Consider the following 21,292-nt stretch of genomic DNA (forward strand, 5'->3'; position numbering starts at 1 on the left):
GTATAACAAATGACTGCAAACTTATGACTTACAACAACCACCACTTATTATTTGTCTTGGTCCATTTTTTGCTGCTGTAACAGAATACCACAGTCTGGGTAATTTATAACGAAGAGTCATGTATTGCTTACAGTTCTGGAAGATGGAAAGTCTAAGGTCAAGGGGCCCACATCTGGCAAGGGCCTACGTGTAGCCCCATCCCATGGAAGGGAAGGGCAAGAGAGGGCAAAAGCAAGAGAGAAGGAAGGGAGGGGTTGAAATTATTCTTCTATTAGGAACCCACTCCTGAGATAACAGCATTAATCCATTCATAAGGGCAGAGCCTTCATGGCCTATTTGCCTTTTAAAGGTCATACCTCTCATCACTGTTGCATTGGGAATTAAGTTTTCAACACATAAACTTTGGGGGACACATTCAAGCCACAGCGTCATTTCTCATGATTTTGCATTCTAGACAGAGTTCAGCTATTAATAGCTATTAACAGCTATTCTTCTGCTCCATGTGGTGTCTGCTGGGGCTAATTGTTCACAATGCCTTCTTTACTCATGGCTGGCACCTCAGCTAGGATGACATGAAACTCAGCCAGGATGACAGGAACAGATGGGCAATTGTCTCCTTCCAGGTAGCCTAGTTTGGGCTTTTGCACAGTAGACTAGTCTCAGGATGGTCGAATGTTTCATTTGATGGCTTCCAGGAAAGAGAAAGTGGAAGATGCCAGTCTTCTTAAAGGACAGGCCCAGAACTAACATAGTGTTACTTCTGCTGAATTCTGTCAGTCGGAGGAAGTCACAATGCCAGCACAGATTCAGAGCTGGAGGAGAGACTTTGCTTCTGGATGCATGCATATGCTGAGAAGGGAAGAATTGATGGCAGCTATTGTTGGAGACTATTCCCACAAAGAGAGTGCCTACTTTGGGAAGATAGAAGAATACTTTTTATTTAGAGAAAAAAAAAATCTACATAAGGGAAAATTTTAAATCTGTGCCACCAGGTATTTCAGAGACACAGAATTAGATAAACAGTACATCAGAGGAATATTTAGTGGAGGAAATAAACTTTCATATAAAACATTGAAGTGCTTTTGTATTTTTTTTTTTTTGAGATGGAGTTTCGCTCTTGTTACCCAGGCTGGAGTGCAATGGCGCGATCTCGGCTCACCGCAACCTCTGCCTCCTGGGTTCAGGCAATTCTCCTGCCTCAGCCTCCTGAGTAGCTGGGATTACAGGCATGTGCCACTATGCCCAGCTAATTTTTTGTATTTTTTTAGTAGAGATGGGGTTTCACTACGTTGACTAAGATGGTCTCGATCTCTTGACCTCGTGATCCACCCTCCTTGGCTTCCCAAAGTGCTGGGATTACAGGCTTGAGTCACTGCGCCTGGCATTTTTTTTTTTTTTTTTTTTTGAGATTCAGTCTTGCTCTGCCACTCAGGCTAGAGTGCAGTGGCATGATCTCAATTCAGTGCAACCTCGGCCTCCCAAGCTCAAGTGATTCTCTTGCCTCAGCTTCCTGAGTAGCTGGGATTACAGGCACCTACCACCACACCTGGCTAATTTTTGTATTTTTAGTATAGACAGGGTTTCACCATGTTGGCCAGGCTGGTCTTGAACTCCTGACCTCAGGTGATCCACCTGCTTCAGCCTCCCAAAGTGCTGGGATTACAGGCATGAGCCGCCACACCAGCCTGCTTTTATGTTCTTACAGTGCAACATGCTTTCCACACTTCTCACTTACTGGATCCTCTTAAAAGCCTGGGGGATAAGCAGGCAGGAGCCAGCCACTTTGGAACAAGCTTTCTCTGTAGGGCTGTAGGACATCTGAAAGCCTTTTTTTGTCACATCGCTGATCTGCCAACCTTGAGCATCATCCCCTTTGTGGGTGTCCCCAAAGGAGAGAGGATAGTGTTCAGGGAAAATGCAATTTTCTTGTTTATTTCTCTGGGTTCCCACATACATTTTGGCTTTATTGTTTTGTCAGATCATTGATGCTTTGAAGATATTTCCTGTATTTTCTTCAAATATTTTGGTTGTTTTCTGCAGAAAAGTTAGAAAAAAAAATCTAGCCCTCTATTTTCAGAAATAGAAATTTCCTTACATGTTATTCTACATGACCCCACAACAACCTGGTGAATAATTTTCATTACTCTTACACGTGGATGAGAAAACTGAGGCCCAAAGTTGGCCAAGTAATTCACTCAAAGTAACACAGCTATTAAAAACTCCTATCTCTCTGACTGCAAACACGTTCATTTATTTTATTTGGATAAAAATCAGCATCAGAACAACCATATCCAGCACCCAGTTCTTGGCTTCTGGCACCATCCTCCAATAAAAGGAACAGGGCCCTTAGAGAAATGGCTGATTTTAGGGCTGGGCAGTGAATATACAAGATAAGCCTGGAGCATCTTCTAATGTCAGAAAGTAAGAAAGCGTTTGGAAAACAAACAAAAGCCTGCGATGATGGCAGCATGTTCACGGGACACAGGAAGGAGCCAAGTGAAAAGAGCTCTCTCCCAGTGGCCAAGGTTGGAACAATTTGAGCAACAAAATAATGTAATATTGGGGGTTATAACTCCAAGCATGTAGTAATTAAGCTTAAGTCCATAATGATATGAATAAATGATTAAACAAATAAATAAATGGGGAAAAGACAAGTCTTCCTTGTAGAAGAATCCCAAATAAAATGTGTAGCTACTTCTCCCTCCACGAAGTAAAGCTTAATTCCCCTTCTCTTTAGTGTGGGTCGGACTTTAGTAACTTGCTTTTATTTTAAAGACTAGATTATGGAAAAAAGAAATCCTTATTTTACAATGAAGAAACCTGGTAGATCCTACCCTAACCATGTGACGAAGGTACATATCACCTGTGATACATCATGTTGATAGCATGTACTCTGGTATGATATGAGGAAAAGAACACTTCCCTCTTTCCTGAAGCCCATAACCCAAACCTAATCAAGAAAAAACACATCAGACAAAACTAAATGGAGGAATGATCTACAATTCAAAGGTGTCCAATCTTTTGGCTTCCTTGCCTGGGCCACATTGGAAGAGGAAGAATTATCTTGGGCCACACATAAAATACACTAACACTAATGACAGCTGATGAGCTAAAAATAAAAATCACAAAAACATTTCATAATGTTTTAAAACAGTTTATGAATTTGTGTTGGGCCATATTCAAAGCCATCCTGAGCCTCATGAGGCCCACTGGGCTGTGGATTTGCCAAGCTTGTCCATAATAGCTGCCTTGTACCCATCAAAACTGATGATGCAGGAAAGATGAGAAAAGCTGAAACCATCAAAGAGCAGGAGACATGATGACTAAATACAATGAAGTATCCTATTTTGAGTCCTGGGACAGAAGAACATGAGTAGAAAAACCAGTAAAATCTGAATAAAGTCTGTAGTTTAGTTATTAGTAATACATTAATATTGGTTTCCTAGTTTTTATAATGAGCCATAGTTATGCAGAAACTGGGTGAAGGACATATGAGAACTCTTGTTATCTTTGAAACTTTTCTATAAATCTGAAAGTATTCCCAAATAAAAAGTTTACTAAAAAAAAAAAAAATCAACATAAGGAGATAGCAGTCACCCCAAACTATTTCTAAATAAATAAAACTTTCCAGAACACCCAGGACTTACACTGATGCTCCAGTCTAATGAAAATTACAAATTGCATGTTACACATATTTAAAAATGATCTTGATTTCATTCTCATTAAGATCTTCAAGGAAAGTAAGGCTGACATATTCCCCATTCAACAAATGAGTAAAACTAAGAAAGACAGACATTAAATGACTGTCCAAGATTCTAGTTGGATCCGGAAACCAGAACTCTGAATCCCAAATGGGGTGGATTAAGCTCCAGGCATCGCTCATTTGTAGCCTGGCTCGTTCCCTTGGTGCACTATAGGCCACTAGATGCACTGAGGAGTTCACACACTTCCCCAAAACAGACAAAATCCATCCGCATATGGAGAAGGCAGCACAAGTGCCCAGTTGTTCAACCAAGGACCACAAGAGAGGGGGTTGGGTTGAGGTTTATTTTTTAAATTCCAATTTCCTGAAATCCTTCAGATCAGAAAACTAACGCCCATTCTTTTGTCTGGAACGTCAGTGTTGTCAGAGCAGGTCCATATTCATTCTCATATCATCCTCACAAGTACCCTTTAGTGTGAACAGCTGTTACTCCCTTGTAGGCACTGGGGATCTGAGGTTGATGTGCTGCTCAGTGAGCAAACAGCAAGCTGAGGCTTCTGTGGCAGGTTTTGGACTCCACTCCACTGCTGTCCTAGTGTCTCCAGGGCTGAGGAGGAGGATGAGCTGCTCCCCCTTGATGCCCTCTCTATTAGACCTTGGCTCGAGGGCCAGTGATGGTGCCTCTGGGGCTCCATCATAACAAGGTCTCTAAGTATACAAGATTCCTGTGTCCTGGCCATTAAGCATTTTTGCAGGGATATGTAGAGAACAATTGTGTTCTTTGTTCTTGGAGAATTTTGTGTCCAGGCATTATCCTGTTTCAGTCTTCATTAACCCAGACATTTGTATTTATTTTGCTTCAGATAATTATCAGCATTAGTGAGTAGCTATCAGCTGAGGCTCATTTTAAGGAAGAAAGCCTTTCAAAATGACCCAACAGTTAGCAATTGTATATCTCCAGTAAAACGACTTCATTTTGCTTATAGAATAAAGCAAAGATATCAGCTTCTTAAAGTAGAGAATTTTAATGCAAATGACAATTATTAGTCTCTTACCTTATTTTATACCATCCCTTGAAATTGACTGAAGTTACAGTAGCCTTATTTTGCTCCCTGAACTGCTGGGCGAAGGACTTGCTCCCTGAACTCCTGGGCACAGCTGTCCTGCTCTGCCAGTGCCTGCCTGCAGTAGGACATATGGAGAAGAACAAGTACTTGTGAGCATGTGGTCAGCCCATGCTGAGAAATCAATGCAGGAAGAAGCTTTTCAGCCTATGTGTGTTGAGAGAACCACAGCCCAGCTGTGGGTTGCAGATCAAAAAAGGACCCTATTCAGTGTGATGAAAATAATACATAGCAAAATGTTGAATCAGGTTCTATTTCCTGCCATGAACTCAAATAATGGAATCATGTGAGCATGCAGGTGATGAAGGACCTGCAGGGAAGTGAGGCGGGCTGTGTAACCCTGGCACAGCAGGGAGGAAGGCCACTCTACCTCCCAGAGGCCGTAGTGAATTGCCTGTAAAATTAGCAGAGTTTAAAAACCAAAACCTCTTCACTAAGAGAGAAAATAAATACTGATTGTAACCATGCCAAGAAATCTGGACACCTCCCCCATATTAGATTATATTTATACCCATAGCTGCTACTCTCACCCAAATGTCGCCAAAATGTCCTATTTGAGTCATGACCATCAATTCCTAGATGCACTGTTTCTGTTAACACCTTAGTGCATTTGAGGCTTTCTCCCATGCCACTAAGGCTGTTTTCATTTTGGTGCCCCCACTGATGTGCTAGGTGAAGCCCAGATTCACCAGCACAAGCGCAAACCCTGTTTTGTACCCTTGCTGTTAAGTGGACACAGGGGCAGCTGCACCAGCCAGCAGCCTTCGTCTGCCCTGCTGAAATGAGCCATTCGTTTTCTCCCTGAGTCAGGGAGAGCTGCCCAGGAGCCCAGCTGCAATAAGGAGGCCAAGGAGGGCCTGTCGATGACATGTGATTGGGACTCTGGCTATATATCTGCTCAAGTCTAAAATGACCACTAGAGTTTGGGTGTTAGTTTCAGTTCAGTCAATCAAACGGTTGAATCACAGAGGAAGAAGAGCATTCAAGCCCATTGATTGATGAGTCATTCAAGCAGTTCTGAGTAGACACAGCCAATGGCATATTGCTTTATTTTCAGGAGACATGGCTTGGAGTAAGAACGTGCAGAAGTATGGTAGACACCAGGCTCCAAAGCCAGGATGCTCCTTGGCTCCTTTTAATTTAGAAGATGGATTACACTTGTTTACTATTTTAATCTAAAGCATAAAATATGAAGGTAGTCACTGCTTAGTACCACAAAGGCTTGGGATTAAAGAACACAAGGAAAAAAATCAGGAGAGAGTTCTAAGCTGGAAAGATGGTGCTGGAATATTAGCCCTTCTCAAATCTGAACTACAAGAAAAACAGATATCCCACACCTACACCCATCGGGCTTAGAAACAGTACATGTGCCTGGAACTTCCTACAAATGCGGTGTTGGCTGTTTTCCATGCCACATTGAATGTTTGTTTTGAATGAACACTCGGATTTCCCACCCTTCTATTTCTCCTTCCCCAGACCACCTGGATCAAGAGAAACATTCAGACGCTAGAATCGAATGCAACATGAACTAAGGTTTAGGCACAGCATATTGAAAGCATTCATTGGAGTGGGGAAGAGAGATGGGGTTTCTCAGTCATTCACCTGCTACTCGTAGACTTTTGCTTTTCTCTGCAATAAATTTGAGGGAAAAAAAAGTCCCTGTTTCCCTCACCTCCACCTCATTCAGCCCACCCAGTAAGGCCCATCCGATTTGGCTTCAAGGCAGTAATAAGGCTGTGAGAACCCCTGGTTGTGTCATCCTGGCTGAAGCTGGTGTGAGGTGTAAGAACAGGGTCCTACTCTGCCAAAGTGGAAAGGGACCACTCCTGGCCGTGGTCAGTGAGTTGAGGATGTTATTGAAATGACATTGGAATGGAGTGGTCATAGCAGAAATGCAACTGGGAGTCAAATTTTTTAATCCTCTTTGATTTGAAAGCATCCCCAGAACTGGTTTTAACCTAGCTTCACATCTGTAGGACTCCTGGTTCATCTCCTGGAAACAGCAGGGACCAACTAGAATGTGGGTGTCTCCTGCTCCACCTACTCCTCTCAGTGCAAAAGACTCTAAAACAGGGAAACAGGAAAAATATTAGTATAAATAGTGTCTTGCTAAAAGACAGGAAAATCTCTTTTCCCTTACCCCTTCCCTTTACTGACCTTGCATGCTCCTCAGTGGTATAAAATACAATGTTGAACCTATAAATGCAGGCCATTCAAGTCAGGTTAAGAAAATCTAAATGGGATTTGGTTTCTGCAGTTTGGCCAGTAAAAGGGACCCTGAGGTCACCCCGCTGCAATCCCAGTTTCCGCATGGCAGCCACCTGGTCAGCCCTCATGATGCCTCACAGTACAGCTTTGTGTATCTGGGGACTGAGCTGGGATCATTCTATTTTCTTCATTCAAGGGTAACTTATAACCAAAAGAGAGAGCAAATTATTTTGCTGAGCTCTAGCCTCTGAGTTTTTCTGGCAGCTGCATTATCCTGGGCTCCTTGGGGAGGTACTTAAAATGGGGTTCCCTTCTCCATGAGTGTCTTTGGGTTCATACCCTTGGACCAGGATGCACAGTGAGAATTTCCGACTTGTGAAACTTGTACCTAAGAATAGCTGTGTTGCACAAAAAAGGACCTCTCAGGAGATGAGATTCATCTGAGTCCAATCAGACTCCAGTAGTGTAGTTAAGGACAGTAGATTTTATTATGATTCCAGGGAATTTAAATAAATTATTGAACCTGAACTAGAAATGACCCCTAGTATATCCATTTTGGTATAAATTAAATTAATATTCTGGTTAAAAATCAATAATTTTTATAATATAAAATGTGTTTGTAGTTACTTTTCATTTTTCTGATGGTAAGTTACCTTTTCCCTTTGATTTTACAGACAAGACATTGCTGTGGCCTATTCCATTTCACTTTTCTTCCCTTCTTTGGGGAACTCAAGTGCTTGGTACTTAGTAACCATTAAAAGATAGCACATAGGGGCCGGGTGCTGTGGCTCACACCTGTAATCCCAGCCCTTTGGGAGGTTGAGACGGGCCGATCACTTGAGGCCAGGAGTTCAAGACCAGCCTGGCCAACACAGTAAAACCCCGTTTCTACTAAAACAAACAAACAAACAAAAACATGAAAAATTAGCCAGGCATGGTGGCATATGCCTGTAATTCCACCTACCAGGGAGGCTGAGGCATGAGAATCAATTGAACCTGGGAAATAGGGGTTGCAGGGAACCACAATTGGGCCACTGCATTCCAGCCTGGGCACAGAGCTAGACTCTGTCTCAAAAAAAAAAAAAAAAAAAAAAAAAAAAAAAAAAAAAGGAGCACATAGGGCTGGCCACATTTTAAGACACAGAGAAGGGACAGGACTTAACTTGTGAGAGCTGATACATCTATGGAAGGAAATTAGGGACTCTTTGCAACTTCCTTTCCTGGACAGTTAGTCATTCACATCACAGATTGTGGCCTTGAACCATTAGACATTAATTCCATTAACCTAACTGGTTATTGCTGAGACAACATAAGTAAAAAAGGTCCAGTTCAAATGTATGGCCTTTTTGGGACTTTGGGAATGAAGGTGTTCTATAAATTTGCATAACCGTTCCATGACTGAGTTCATTTAGTGATAATTTAGCAAGCTGCTGTATACCTAATATGCTTCACCTAAAAAGAATAAAAGGAAATAGAAAATAATAATCTCCTAGTGCTTATATGAAACATTTTTGTTAAAACCTAACTTGAAAGTTACTCTGTGATTTTTTTTTTGGTTGTTTTTTAATGAAGGTCTTTTTTGAGAGAATCATAAATTCACATGCAATAATGCAGATATTTCATGTCCCTTTACTTAGTTTCCCTCATTGGTAACATTTAATACAACTGTACTTCTACAGTATCACACCCAGGATTTTGACACAGTGACATCGATAAAGTGAAGATACAGAGCATTTTTGTCACCACTTGTTGCTCTTATAGCCACAGCCTCTGCCCTTCCTTCACCCTCTCTTTAATCTCAGGTGACTACTAAGATGTTCTCCATTTTTATAATTTTGTCATTTTAAGAATGTTGTATAGACGAAATAACATCATATGCAACCTTTGGAATTGGCTGTTTTCACTCAACATTATTTTCTGACGATTCATCCAGGTTGTTGCACATATTAGTGGTCTGTTCCTTTTTATTGCTAAGTAGTATTCCACATTACAGATGGACTGCAGTTTGTTTAACCAGTCACATATTGAAGGATATGTGGATTGTTTGTAGTGTCTGGCATTTAAAAATAGAATAAATAAATATTCGCATACAGGATTTTGTGTGAATATAGGTTTTAATTTCTCTGTAGTAGATGTTCAGGGATGCCATTGCTGGGTCACATGGTAGGTACATGTTGACATGTTTAAGAAATTGCCAAAGTTTTTTTTAGAGTGGCTGTAACAGTTTACATTGTTACCATCAGTGCAGAAGTGATCCAGTTTCTTCACATTATCACTAGCATTTGGTGTTGTCATTATTTTCTATGTTAGCCATTCTGATATGTGTGTAGTATATTTCACTGCAGCTTTATTTTGCAGTTATTTAATCGCTAATGATGTTGAGTAACTCTTCATATACTTATTTACCATCTGTATGTTCTCTTTGTTGAAAAATTTGTTCACCTCATTTGCCCATTTCTAATTAGATTTTTTAAAATTTTTATATGTTCTAGGTACTAGTCCTTTTTCAGATGTAGCTTTCAAATGTTTTCTCCTAATTTATAGCTTGCCTTCTTACTATTTTAACATGATCTTTAATAGAGCAAAAGTTTTTAATTTAATAAAGTCTAATTTATCAATTTTTCCTTTTATGGATTGTAATGAACTTTTACTGTCAAGTCTAAAAATTTTCACCCAGTCCTAGATCTTGCAGATATTATCCTATGAGCTTTATCTAAAAGTTTTATACTTTTACATTTTTCATTGAGCCATGATCCATTTTTAGTTACTTTTTATATAAGGTAGGAAACTTAGGTTGAGATTCCTTATTGTTTGTTGGTTTTTTGTGTGTACTCATGTCCAATTGCTCCAATACTATTAGTCGAAAAGGCTATACTCCCCATGTTAAATTGCTTTAACACCTTTAAAAATTACTTGGTCATATTTGTATGGTTCTATTTCTTCATTTTCCTATTTTATCTATGCATCTATGTGTCTATCCCTCCACCAATACCACATAGTCTTAATTACTGTAGTTACGTAAGTCTTGAAATATGGTAGTTCGATTCTACCTCTTTATTATTTTACAAAATCACTTTAGGCTATTCTAATTCCTTTGCCTTTTCATAGAAATTTTAGAAAAATCTTGCCTAAATTTTTTTTTTTACAATTTTACAAAGAATTTTTATAATTTTACAAAAAATCTTGCTGGAATTTTGAGAGATATTGCATTAAACTGTAAGTTAATTTGAAGAGAAATTACATATTATTATGCTGAATCTTCCAGTCTATGAATGTGGTATGTCTCTCTACTTATATAGATTATACTACTTAAATAAATCTATACCGATTTATTTCATCAGTATTTTATTGTGTTCAGCACACAAGTCCTAGTCCTAGTCCTGTTTTGTTGGATTACATCTATGTATTTCTTTTGAGTGATTGTAAATGGTGTTGCATATTTTAGTGTCTACACATCCATTACTATTATATGGGAAAAAAAACTATTTTTATATGTCAATTGTTCATCCTTTGACCTTGCTCAACTTCTTAAATCTAGAAGTTCTTGTAGATTCCTTGGAATTTGTCATATAGACAAACATATAATCTGCATATAAGGACAGTATTTCACTGGATAAAAGATTCTGTGTTGGCAATTCTTTTTTTTTAAGCACCTGAACACATTTTTGGCTTCCATGGTTTCTAATGAAAATCTGCTGCCAAAGAGTTTCCTCCCTCCCCCCTTATAAGTAAAATGTCATTTCTCTTTCTCTGCTTTTAAGATTAAAAACTCTTTATGATGTGCCTTTGAATAAATTTCTTTAGATTTATCCTATTTGGGGTGGGCTTAGCTTCTTGAATTTGTAGGTTTATGTATTTTACTGGTTTATGTCTTTTGCCAAATTTTGGGAGTTTTCAGTCATTACTTTAAGTACTTTTCTGCCCAGCCCACTTTCTCTTCTCTTTCCAGAACACTGATGACACTTAGGTCGAATCATTTTTAAAAAATAATTAATTACACAGGTTCCTGATCCTCTGTTCATTATATTTTCAGTCCATTTTCTGTCTATTATTGAGATTCAGTAATTTTTATTGTTCCATATTTCAGTTCACCAGTTATTTCCTCTGTCTTCTCCACTTTGCTGTTAAAACTGTCCACTAAGTTTTTCATTTGGGTCATTGTACATTTCAGTTCTAAAATTTCTATTTGGGCTCCTTTTTTTATCTCTTTTTCATTGCTAACATTGTGTTTCTTTGCTGAAACTTCTTTTTTCCATTGATTTCAAGTGTGCTTATAATTGCTCATTGAAGCATTTTTATAGTGGCTGCTTTAAAAACTTTGTCAAATAATCCCACCGTCTCTGTTATGTTGGCATTGACACCTATTGATTATCTTTTTTTACCCAGTTTGACATCTTCTTGTTTCTTGATATGAAGTGACTTTTGATTGAAACATGAATATTTTGGATATAAAATTATGAAACTCTGGATCTTACTTAAACCTTCTGTTTTAGCTGGTTTCCTTTAACACTGTTCCAGTGGGGAAAAGAGGGTGCATCACCTCATTACTGCCTTATAGGGATAGAGTCTAGGTTCTCCATTTAGTTTCTATTGACATTCAAAGGGCTGGGGACTCCTTGTTATTTCTGGGTGGAAGTGGGAGTTTTAGTTACTAACAAGGCCTCCGCTGACATCTCACTGGTGGAGAGGACAGGAAAGCCACATTACCGTTTCCTAAGCGGCCTTCACTGACACTGGCAGTGACTTTGTTACTGCCATGTGATGGCTAAGTCTTGACTCTCACTAGGCCTTCTCTGACAATGTCCCATCTGGTAAAGGGAAGGATGCCTCTCCACTGCCAGGTTGAGGTGGAGGTAATGGCTCACCATGTGGTCTCCATTGACACCGTGGTGGGCACTTCACTATAGCATGCTGTTGCTGTAAGACTAAGCTTCCCCATTTAGCCTTTAGAGCCATGGCAGGCAGGGGTGGAGGCGTGGAACACACAGTTTGTTCAAAGTAGGCTTTTGTTAGGATTTTTGTGTACATCTGTTGGTGTTTCCAGGTTGCCAGCTTTTTTAGCTCCAGTGTGGGATATATGAGGCAAAAAGAAAATGCAAGAAATTCACCACTGTGTCATTCCTTGAATCCTATGATTCCTAGATAGGCTAATTTCTCTTCACCTTTCATAGTCTTCAAAGATTTGTTTTATACATAGTATCCAAGGATTTCAATTATGCTTAGTAGGAGAAATAGGAAAAAGCATATCCATCTTCTTAGAAGTGGCTTTGACTACAGTTTTTGAGAAGAAAAAAATGGTATCTGAAAGGACTGGAGAGCTTTCTGAGTTCATTTGACCCCAGATCAGTGTTTTCCATGGAACTTCCATTTTTTCAGCCCCATTTCACTAGAACCACCCCTGACCCTCTGTTCTCACGATAAAAAGTCTGCCTTTAACTGTTTCTTCCAGCAGCACTACTTGACTTTATGTAGAGAATCCTTTCTAGTCTTTGCTGGTTTGAGAACCATTCAGTCTTAATTCCTGTAAGTCCAAGCCAGGAATTTTCCTAGGGAAAGAGTTGACCATTCTATGACAAAATTTGGGAAATGAAATGTATCAGGTTTTTCATAATGCAAAATAAGTTTTCAATAAGAAATTATATTATTATGTTCTCCCTATATTTTAGATGCTGAAAGTTTCCCTTTCCATAAAATAACGATTATAGACAGTTCTTTTTTGTTACCCTTATTTGACAAAATAGAAAAGTTGGCAATTGCATGTTGGTTACCCCCAAATTGCTTTGTTTCCCTTTATTTTTCTTTCAATTTTAAAAATGGAGGTTTATTTATATACATTGAAGTACACAAATCTTAATGGTGCAGTTCAGCAAGTTTTGACAAATAGCAGACTGTATAATGCAGATCTCAGTCATGTTAAAGGAGGTGTCTATCACCCGATAAATTCCTCTCAGACACTTATCCATCATTTCCTCACCCTGGCCCCTGAATTTCAAACTTTGTTAGAAGGGCTCAGTTTGCCTGCTCCAGAGCTTCATAGGAATGGAAGCAGATAGATGTATGTTTCTTTTGCTCAGTATAATGTTTCTGAGATATTTGATGATTCGTTCCTTTTTAAAATTAATTTATTTTTGCTGAGTAGTATTTCATTCTATAGGCCCAGCCCCTCTCTCCTCCCAAATGCTCATCTCTCTAGAACTCACCTGGTCAGATTCTCCAGGAACTGGCCTTGTTACCTCCAGCTGACCTCAGTTGCATGATTCCATAGGTATTAAGGTGCAGTGTTATTTATACTCACCTGTGGGAAGAAAAAATGAATGAAGACTTAAGACCCACTTTTTTTTTCTTTGATTAACACAGTTTGTATTGAAAAAAATTGTTTATTCTCCTGTTGATGGACATTTAAGGTGTTTATGGACTGATGTTTGAATAAGATTGTCAAGAATGTTTTGTGGAAGATGTTTTATTATCTTAAATTTAGAAACATTCCAACCATTATATCTTCAAGTGTTTTATGTCCCATTCTTTCTGACATCTGAAATTCCAATGGCATGTATGTTAGATTGCCAATATAATCCCACAGGGTACTGACATTCTTTTCATTTTTTTCTCTTTTCCCCATTTGAAATAATTTCTATGAATCTGTTTTCAATATTATCGATTTTTGTTCTTCAGTACTTACTCTGCTGTTAAACTCATTAGTGAATTTTTATCTCATATATATCTCATTTTACAGATCTAGAATTTTCCTTTCATTCTTTCTTAGAAGTTACATACATCTCTTAAAATATCCCATGTTAATCTATTATATCCATTTTTCTCCTTTTTTTTTTTTTTTTGAGAAAGAGTCTGACTCTTTTGCTCATGCTGGAGTGCAGTGGCATGATCTTGGCTCACTGCAACCTCTGCCTCCCAAGTTCCAGCAATTATTGTGTCTCAGCCTCCCAAGGAGCTGGGATTACAGACATGCACCACCATGCCCAGCTAAGTACTGTATTTTTAGTAGTGGCAGGGTTTCACTATGTTGGCCAGGGTGGTCTCAAACTCCTGGCTTCAAGCAATCCACCTGCCTCAGCTTCCCAAAGTGCTGGAATTACAGGCATGAGCCACCATGGCTGGCCTTCTCCTTGTAAGTTCTTGAACACATTTATAATAGTTGTTTTTAAATCTTTGTCTGTTAATTCCAATAACTGGTCATCTCTAAGTCTGCTTTTACTGATTGTGCTTTGTTTAGATTTTAGATCACATTTTCCTGTTTCTTTGCAGGTCTTGTAACTTATTGTACTTCAAACATTGTCTATAACAGATTTTGCTTTCTTTCGTTTATTTTCCTTTCTTGTGTCTGGTGGTTACGGTCAAGGACTGATCATTAAGATTCCTCCTAGAGTCAGGTTGAGCAGGAGCTGCTCTAGTTAGACTAAGTTCACTATGCTTAGTCCACCCACCCCACTGCACTACCCTTTTTATTCTTTCAGAGTTTGAACTGTGAAGATGGTGAACTACAGTTTCAGATATCTTTAATTCACCTTTGAGTTCAACTCCAGCACAGCTCCAAAGTCTACGTACCATAAGGATGCATAGACCATTCGAATTTCCTCTGCTCTTTGGTTTCCATGAACTGTTGCTTTCATAGCAAAATTCTGGGTTGAGAGTAAAGAATTGCTAGGCCAAGGGTTTGTTTCTGTGCTAGGGGTTCTTCCCAATTCCAGTCCATCTGGCCATTTTTCTCATCCCTTCAATGTCTCTCCATCTCTGTTAGGCTCATTCTTCTGTCCATCTGTTTCCAAAATAGGCACCTAGCCCATGTATGGAAGCTGCTGTGGCTGTTGGCTTACCTAGAAAGAGCTCATCTCTCGGAAATCACTTCATTAATAGTAATTTCTTATGTATTGTGCTTTTCAGTAGCCCCATAAAATGTCTGATTTTTACTTTGTTCAGATTCATCAATTTGTTACCATGAAGCAAAATTCTCTTGAATCCTTCTACCTTTTAACTAGGAGCCTTCCCAATTAATTTTCAGATCATTTGGGTCCATGAAGCTGAACATCCCAGGATCCACTTACACAGAATTTCTCCATAATAACTTTGTACTCTTACTGCATTTTTAGTTTTGGCAGTTTGTGGGGATTCTGCCTCTTGAAAGTTTTTGACTGGAGATTATTCCTTCTTGGGTGTGTTCACTTATTTGGGTCTGTAAGTTGATTAAGATGCTTTTTTGTGTGTGTTGGGGGGGGGGGTACAGGATCTCACTCTGTCACCCAGGTTGGAGTGCAGTGGCATGAACTTGACTTACTATATCTTCCACCTCCTGGGCTCAAGCAATCCTCTTCCTTCAGCCTCCCGAGTAGCTGGGACTACAGGCATGAGCCACCACTTCTGGCTAATTTTTATATTTTTTGTAGAGATGGGTTTTACCATGTTCCCCAGACTGGTCTCAATCTCCTGAGCTCAAGAGATCCACCTGCCTCAGTCTCCCAAAAGGCTGAAATTACATGCATGAGCCACTGTGATGCCATATTTTTCATATGAGAAGTGTTCAGCTAATACTGAAGCTTTATTATAATAACTACCTAATTGAATATTCTTTCTTGTGTCATGTAAATGCCTTTGTCTGTAGAAAATGTCTAAGAGCAGCATTGTGGTTACTTTAATTTCATTGCCAAAACTTTTATATGGTTTCCTGTATTCTAAAGGGAAAGGTATATGCACTTGTCTTCTTTTTAAACTTTTCCTCTTATGAATCAGTAGCAGCATGAATAAATGTCAGAAGTTCTTATTAAGTGGTTAATGTTGATGCCTCTGTCTTAGCATTCTTGTTTTAGATAATGATGATTAAGCAGACTTTGTCATGAAAATGCCACAGCTGTAAAGAAATTGTATGTATTACTAACTAGAGAACCCACGATAATAACAATAATATTTATAAAGAATCAACCTGTGCCAAGTTCACTAAATCCTTCCATCTTAGCAATAAGGAAGGTTTTGTGGGTTGGAAGTGGCAATGTCAGAGTTCAAAGCCCTTCTTCTTTACTGAAGTGGGCATTGCCAACAATACTTAGTAAACAGCCAAATTGTGTACTCTTTAGTTGAAGAAAATTGCAATGAAAAGAACATTTTAAAGGTAAATTTTCTTCAAGTTTAATTATTTAGTGAGGCTATCAAAGATAGATGATTTTGTTGTTGTTAGGTAAGGAAGACAATTTATTCTAACATTTCAGATTAAGCTAAATATTTTTTATTAACTGAAGAACAAATCAACATAAAATATAATTTAAATTGATTCAAGGAAAATATTAAGCTGGAGTCCTGATTATTTAATAGACCCTTGGAATGTCATTTTATGCTAATGAAACTTGGTTGTAGAGGAAACCAATGAGAAGGTATATGTCCCTGGGACCAGGAGACCCAGCAAGCTAAGGTCTGACCCTCCCTTGAGGAGCCAGCCAGTAGGCAATGAAAACAGGAATGGAGCTCCCCTTTCTAGTAGTTGTTAGGAGACAACTACTAGAAAGAAATTTGAGAAAAGAAAATTGAGAGAAGTAGAATCACAGCACACGCTGTGAAATTATGCCTTGTGTGAGTGTTTCAGGTTTATTTTTCTTTCATTCGCTGCTTAGTCAGGCATAAGGACTAAGATGGGAAATTACCTGCCACAGACCTATCATCTGATCCTTTACAGAATGTTTGTCTAAAGGGAAAGCAATTCTTCAGAAGCGAGTGAGGAGGAGATAAGTCAGGCCAAGGCCTCTGTGCATTCAGCAAGTTTGGAAGTCTGAAAAAAGTGGGAATAGGTGCAGATTAACTACTTGATTGTGCCCATTTTCACTGGTCACGATTTGCCAGTCAACGTGTTGCTCTTTTGAAGGCACTTGAATTGTTTGACTTAAGGTAGTGATCCGAAGGAGCAGGGAGGGCCTGTCAACCAGCGCAGAAAAGTACTCCCAACTTCCTGAAGGAGAATCTGCAGAGCAGAGTTGAAGCCTTGTCCTTCTGCAGGAAAACGTCCTTACAAGTCATCAAGCTGCACTTTTCACATCATGGTAGCTGGCTCTGAAGCCGATGTCCTTGGCATCTTCCTCTGGTGGCAACATCATAGAGTACCCCTGGACCCCAGTACTGCCCTGGTCCTCTCAGGGAATCCGAGCCAGTGTGGCTGGGCAGATTCATGTTCTCCACACTAGGCACACACAGAATACAGATTCTGACTTAGGGAGAACATCCAGGGTCACACATCTGCCACAGTGGTAGAGGCATTTCCTCAGTGCAACACCCCATAACCTCCAGCAACTGGAAGCAGTGAGGCACTGGGGGAAAAGATGGAGGCAGAAGGGCAGACAAGGCTGTAGAAACAAAAAGCCCCGGATTAAAACTCTAGTTGCAGCAGTTACAAGGTATGTAACTTGAAACAAGGTATGTGACTTCAATTTTAAGCCTTGGTTTTCTCATCTGTAAATGGATTGATATCTGATAGAGTTATTATGAATACCAAATAAGACAGTGAACATAAAGCCCTCCTCTGTAATCTGGCACACAGTAGTTGTCCAGCAAATGTCAGCATGGGGTAGAACACAGAAGACCTTGCTTATAAATGTAAAGTGCCACATGTTGCTACATAGCATTGTTATAAAAATGCTGGAGATGCAGCAGACTGACAAGTCAGGGACAGCTAAGCAGCGCCCTTCTGTACCTCATTTCCTTTACCTGCCTGCCCCTCCAGGATGGAATGTGGAAAGCACAGATACTGCATGGTGGAGATGGATCCTTGGCAAAGGCTGGAGTAAACAAGCTATGAATTGTTGATTGGGGACTAGGGTTGGGCGAGACAAGCATGGAATAAATGTGGCCCGAGGCACCGGCCAGAATGCCAGTTATGTCACAGCAGAAGCAAAGGTGACAAATGACAGCCACAAGTAACACAGAAACCTCATTTTACCAACAACTTTAATCTTATTCCCTCATCACATCTTTTAGATTAAAAGATGATGATTAAGGTTCCCCTTCTTGTAAAGTTCCTAGCTCAACATCTATAATCTAAAATGAAGTCAACTGAAAAAGAATGGACAGGAAATTACATTAATAGCTCACCAATATCTAACAATCACTTAGAAAGTAATAGTTGGCTACATAGAGATTCTTTTTGGAAAGGAGGTGGAGTTGATGCCTTATAGCAAGATTATTTGTTGTTTTGCTTAGTCACATTTAAAGTTTCTATTTCTGTGCATTAACGAGTAATAATGACTAATACTAATTCTGTAGGTAGGCAGCCTGGACAGTTCTTTGGCTAGTCTTACTTGGGATCACTCCTGTGGCTGCAGTCATCTGAGTTCAACAGGACTAGGATGTCCAAGACGGCCTCTCTTTCATATCTGGCAGTAGGTGCTGGCTGTTGGCCAAGGCACCTTGGTCCATCTCTATATGGCCTTTTGTCCTCCACCAGGCTAGACTAGGCTTCTGCACAGCAGATGTTCTCAGGGTTATAGAATAGTGATAACGGGGGATTCAAAGTTTCTTAAAGCCTAAGGTCTGGAATTCACTCTGTGACGTGTTCCCCATATTCTATTAGCAAAGCAAGTCATAACTCAGCCCAGATTTAAGGGATGGAGAAAAAGACTCTACCAAGGTAGCCAGACAAGAAATGGGCTAACGAAGAGACATTTCAAATTGGGATAAGGGATTTTTCCCATAAAACAGCATGTAGTCATCCTTTGCTGAGAATAGAGGTGAGGCATATGAGAAGAGGCAGGAAACCCTTCTGCATGGAGTCCTAGGAAAGCTGAGGTGTCCTTGCAAGTGCACTGGGCACTTCCCACCTTGAACATCCATTGTATGATTAACATCAGGCCATGCTGGGAAAAATGGTTTGTTTAGAAGACTGCAAAGCTTAGTCATTGCCCATCCTTGGCCATCCTATTCTCCCAACTGAAATAAGGAAAATATAGGGAAAGTCAAAAAAGAGCAGAAAAACAAATTGAGTACTGCAACTAGATGGAAGTGGGAAGCCAAACTGACATTACAATTTTTCCCTCCCTCCCAAGTACACATATTAACATAATCAAACACAGTGTCATCGCTTGAGGGCTGAGTGCTTCTGCTTTCTTTAAAGCAGATATTCTCAAATTTCATTCACTGGCTATTTCCAGTTGACTGTACATTCTTACTGCTTGTAGAATGATAGTGCCTATGTTTAGGTTTGACCTTAAAAACATTTTTTTTTACAAGAACCTATAATTTGTTCATGCTCTTTTATTTTTAAAGTATACCTATTCATTTGTGTTTTTCAAAAGCTGATGAATTTTCTTTGTAAAGATATGGGCAAGCTTGAGGTACTTTATCCAGCATAAATGAGTCATAAACTGGCAGGACAGGGGACCCCTACAGTATGTGCAATTTTTATGTTTATAGTATGGAAGCATGTTTGGTAACAAAACTAAACTTTAATAACACGCTGCTTAGCCCCAAATAAAATTAATCCCTAGTCATAAAAATACTATACGTAATAATCAATGCTATATTATCTACTCGTTTATTTTGTATTAAAGAGATCATGTATTTTTTAAAGTCTTTAAAACACCTCAACAGCTTCGTGATATGAGACCCATTCCTGCAGCGTATACCATTAAACCTCTAAAGTCCAGCATTGTACCTAACACTGGGTAGGAATCCAGCACACGTTGTGAGTGAAAGGATGTTAATTATTATTGTTATCCTGACAGCCAGGAACAGAGGTGGGTGGGTACCTGGAATCAGAGTCAAACATTAACAGGAATGATGCCAGATCTGTCCATCGAGACAATAATCATTTGGGGGTTTCTGTTGCAATGTATGAAGAATGGAGAAGGGTAGGAGGAGTTATTTTAGGCTGCCCCAGAAGTTTAGATTTAGAAAGGATGTTGGCAGTCAACTCCTCTTCATAGCCAGTTCATTGTTCCTCCCTAGCGTGCCATTGGAGGGGACACTCCCTGAACATTTATGAGTGAAGAAACCCTCTTTTTCACTAGCCATTGGGTTCCTTTATACTTTTTAAAAGTTTTCTTTATATTGAAATCTGCCTCCTTTAATTCCTACCTCTGGCCCTACATTCTGTATTTGACACTAGATAGACAAAACCCATACTCTATTTTACACTCATTCAAATTGTTGTGTTTCCCCCACTGGTGAATATATTACCAAAGTTGGTTGAGTTTCATAATGCAAACCCAAAGGGAAAATTATCTTGAATAATCGTATGACAATATGTGGAAAGTTTTTAGGGGCTGTGTACTCCACCTCATGGTTTTGAACTGTGTGGTTAAAGACATTGAGAGTCAACAGATTAGTCAGGGATTTCTCAAGAGTATTAATTATAAACTTTGAAATCTTGGTCAGTGAAAGTTCATTTTAGTGCATCTTGCAAATATGATCAAAGGTGTTTTCAGTACTGATTTGATGATGCTTAACCACATGGTTAAGAATGAACTTTTTCATTAGAAATTACAGATGTAATAGAGCACATTTTCAGGGAAGATGTATTGTTGGGACTACTACAATTCATGTTCTTCCCCCACCATATCCCTACCCTCCACATCCCCCATCCCCTAAGCCCCACCCTCCTTCTTGGGACCTCACTGTGTCTGAAAACCTGAAATGGCATTTTGGTTTGCTGCAAAGGAAACTGTGATCTAAACAACATCATTGCGGCTCAGAGATGACCACCACGTGCGGGCAAACACGAGGCTGGCCTAAGTGATGTTGTTAAACTCATAAAAATAAACCATGAAAACCTGGGGATTTACTGTGATTTGGGCAGTGAAACAAATTTACGACTGGCTGAAAATTTGAAAAATGGAGTACAATGTGTAGTAGATTAGAAGAAAGTAAGCTGTCCCTCTGCCCTTGTGTAGTTTTAGAAAAGTAATATTATTTTGGTAACTTTCTTTTTTTCTGGGAATAAAAAAATACACTGGCACCTAAGCTACGGAAAATGAAATAAAAATACACTAGTGCAGCTTCCAAAACACTGGCTTGCATCTCCCTTCTCCTATCTGCCAGGAATGTCTTATCCCTGCCTTCCAATGGCTGCCAGAACAAGCGAGGGCATCCATGGCGTTCCTTGGCATTAGCATTAACAGCAGATCGATTTTCCGCAGCAGCCAGGTGGAAGGTGCTTAGCGTTGGTGCGCCGTCTCACCGTACTGAATTTTCAAGAATCGTGGCCTACTGCCAGCCAGGTCCGAAGGCGCTAGTCTGGGGAGACTGGAGCTCGTCTCCTCTGGTTCACCTG

General features: G+C 39.6%; 1 protein-coding gene across 3 annotated transcripts in view; it reads left to right on the forward strand.

The window, feature by feature from the left end:
• The window catches only part of ACOXL (acyl-CoA oxidase like), a 384,752-nt gene that overhangs the window by 362,193 nt on the left and 1,267 nt on the right, over window positions 1-21,292 (forward strand). The gene's annotated exons all lie outside the window — the stretch shown is intronic.

The sequence above is a fragment of the Saimiri boliviensis genome, chromosome 1 (genome assembly GCF_048565385.1).
Source record: "Saimiri boliviensis isolate mSaiBol1 chromosome 1, mSaiBol1.pri, whole genome shotgun sequence".
Lineage (NCBI taxonomy): Eukaryota > Metazoa > Chordata > Mammalia > Primates > Cebidae > Saimiri > Saimiri boliviensis.